The sequence below is a fragment of the Prorops nasuta genome, unplaced genomic scaffold (genome assembly GCF_024137725.1).
Source record: "Prorops nasuta isolate Cenicafe-Biocafe unplaced genomic scaffold, Cenicafe_Pnas_1.2 PNAS00035, whole genome shotgun sequence".
NCBI classification, from domain to species: Eukaryota; Metazoa; Arthropoda; class Insecta; order Hymenoptera; family Bethylidae; genus Prorops; species Prorops nasuta.
This window is the reverse complement of record NW_027116832.1, coordinates 674,809-678,384: the sequence shown is the minus strand read 5'-3', so window position 1 is coordinate 678,384 and position 3,576 is coordinate 674,809.

Sequence of the window (3,576 nt, the reverse complement as noted above, 5' to 3'; positions counted from 1 at the left end):
ATTACAATGGGAAAAAATCTTAGAAATTATCCCCTCCAAAAAAAAAAAAACAAAAAAACATTTAATTTTAATACGTTTAGCATATTTGTTCCCCTGATGGAGGGGGAAAAGAAATTTCTTAAATGCGATAAAAAAAAAGAGATCGTTCAGTATTGCCTCGAGCGACTGACGACGATAATCACACCGACATTCGTTGATTTTCAAGGTTTTGTATTGACCGACAAAAGTTTTATAGTTAAAGAGTTTGCGGTGTTGCGTGATAATGAACTGTATCACAATGTATTTTCACCACCATTTCAAGAAGCTTGGTTGAGCGATCTCGAGAGAGAACAGAATGAGTAAGTATTTTTTTTTTTAAAGATAAAAAATATAATGTTTTTTTCCTTATAAAGTTGGCTTTATTTTAATCGCCATGGATTCAATTGGACCGACGGTCATGCACCTTATTACAAGTATAAAGATATAATAAGAAAGTATGTAACGTCATACGAGGAGGATTGGATTTTCGTGAAAGGACGGGAGAAATATGATTGGTTGAGAAAAATTTGCAACTTAGAAAATATATACAATGTTAAAGAGTGTGAGTGGGGTAAGTTCAGTCTTAGAGGGAGTAAAAATTTCGAACCACCGTTACCCAAGTGTATGTCTCATTATGGTATATGTTCACTGCAAAATGTCTACTATATGAAATCTGTATATGATGAAAGAAATAAATGAATTCTGTGAAAAATTGATAACAATGTATATCGATTGCATCTCCGACGAAACAATGGGATGTGTATATCACCCCTACTCCCATTTTCTATTCGCTATATATGAGCGTTACTCTTCGCGAAAGACACATTCACAATTAATAATTTATTGTTGCCTACCGTATGACAGAATCTTAAATATTTTAAAGAAACAAAAATGTCTACTGAATTACGAAGAAAGTTTTTTACAATCAATAGCGCGAACGAATACGATGCGTGGGTACTGGAATGTCGCGAGCATATTCGACGATTGAGCAACGCGGATCGAGCTTTGCCCGTTGGAACGCGTCAAAAGAATTTCGCCGAAATCGCGTGTATAAAGTGTCTATTGCTACGAGCGCAGAGAGAACTGAATCATATAAAATCAGGCGCTGGTTGTAGCAATGACGTTCAAGAACTTATCTGGGAGGAGCTTGATTCGGCGTTTCGAAGTCGAATATTCAGCGGTATAGTAGTTAACAGTAATTATATAGAGCCTAAGGATTTTTTAGTAGACGCGGAAGTATTAGTGCTTGTGCGTATAGATAAGGTATTTGTTAGTGCAAATAGTGTTAAGGTTAATTGTGTATTTAACGGACATTTCATCTCCAAGGACAATAGTGATGAAAAAAACATCAGTACGACTAACGCAACATTGTATAAAACTGATAATTTTAGTGATTGGTATAGGAAAAATATTTTAGACGTTATTATGAAAAAATTAAGCGAATTTCAAGAGAGTGATAGTGGATGGGTTTTACAAAAAATCCATTATTTATTAGATAACATTAATCGTTTTAACCCGCTGCACGCGGGTTGTAGAATTACTCTGCCACCTGCTATCGCAAGTAGGAAATCTCTGATAAATTTGGAAACCAGTGATAATGCATGTTTCGCGTGGTCCGTGACGATGGCACTCTATCCGGCTAAACCTACGGCTCATCCAAATCGTACGTCCTCTTATCCACATTTTCGGACTGTTTTAGACGTCGGTAGCATAACCTTTCCGACTACGCTAAAACAGATCCCGAAATTCGAGACGGATAATGACGTGTCGGTCAACATCTTTACCTTGGAGAATGATATCGATGCAAAAATCGTACCTCTTCAGGTGACGAAGAAGAAGAGATCGAGACATGCTAATCTTCTTCTCGTCAATGATGAACAGGGAGCTGCACATTTCATGTGCATAAGGAATCTGTCGAGATTGGTGCGATGTCAATTCACCAAGAGCAAAATTGCACATTATATATGCGATCGGTATGTAATAATAATGATACAAATATAACTGCATATGATTTATTTTTAGATGTCTCCACTACTTTTGCACAGTGGAGAAGCTGGAGTCGCATGAGCAGGATTGCGCGCGGCTCAACGATAATCTCCGATTGATGCTACCGAGAGAGTCCGAGGATCGCTGGGTTTCCTTCAAGAACATCAAAAATGGGGAGCGAGTGCCATTCGTCGTATACGCGGATCTCGAGTGCATATTATCAAAAGTTGAACAATCGAACAGTAGTAGTAGTAGTAATATTTATCAGAAACATGAACCTATAAGTGTAGGCTATTATTTGAAAAGTGTTCGCGATGCGTCACTCTCGAGATACGATGCTCATCGGGGTGTCGACTGCATCGAATGGTTCATACGCGAGCTCGAGGTCATTGCGCGTATCGCGAGCGAGAAAATGGGCACTATCGTACCCATGCGTGATCTTAGTCTTACCGAACGATCGCGTCACTATAATGACCCCAATTGTCATATATGCAAAAAGCCGTATCTTCCGAATCAACTTCGAATTTGCGATCACGATCATCTGACCGGCAGATACAGAGGAACGTCTCACAATAATTGTAATTTAAATTTTAAAGATTCGCATGTCATTCCAGTGATATTCCACAATTTTTCCGGCTATGTTCACATTTTATTCTCTAGACTATCGCTAATTTGTACGAGGGATCGGTATATCTGCTGCCTGTACATAAGGAAAAATACATTTCATTCACCAAATATTTGCGAAATTATAATATACGGTTGAGATTTATCGATTCGTTCAAATTTATGGCCTCCAGTCTGGACAAATTGAGCTCGTACTTGACGGAATCTCAGCTGACAAATTTGAGGTCACAATTTTCGGACTTGAGCGTCGAGCAGTTCAACTTGCTTACGAGGAAAGGTATTTTTCCTTACGACTATATACATAGTGCGGCTCGATTGGAAGAGACGGCTTTACCACCGCACCAGTCATTTCGCAACAGACTGACCGACAGTGATATCAGCGAGGAAGCATACAATCATGCCGTAGAAGTATGGACCAAATTCCAGATGCGCACACTTGGGGAGTACAGTGACCTGTACTTGAAGACTGATGTCCTATTGTTAACCGACGTTTTCGAAAGTTTTCGCGATAGTTGCATGCTAAATTATAACTTGGATCCAGCCCATTATTATACGCTTCCGGGCTTCACCTGGGACGCGATGTTGAAGCATACGGGAATCAGACTGGAGCTTTTCACGGACGTGGATATGTTGCTGTTGGTGGAGCGCGGTATACGCGGTGGTTTGAGTCAGTGCTCCCATCGCTACGAGAGGGCCAACAATCGGTACATGCGGGACTACGATCCGGCGGAACCCTCGAAGTATCTCATGTATTACGACGTAAACAATCTGTATGGGTGGGCAATGTGTCAGCCGCTGCCCACCCATGGATTCCGATGGATCGAGGACGCTGCCAATCTCGATGTCTCCGCTATACCCTCGGATCTTTCCGAGGGTTATATTTTGGAGGTCGATTTGTTGTATCCGCGCGAGCTTCACGACAAACACGCGGACCTAACGTTCTGCATG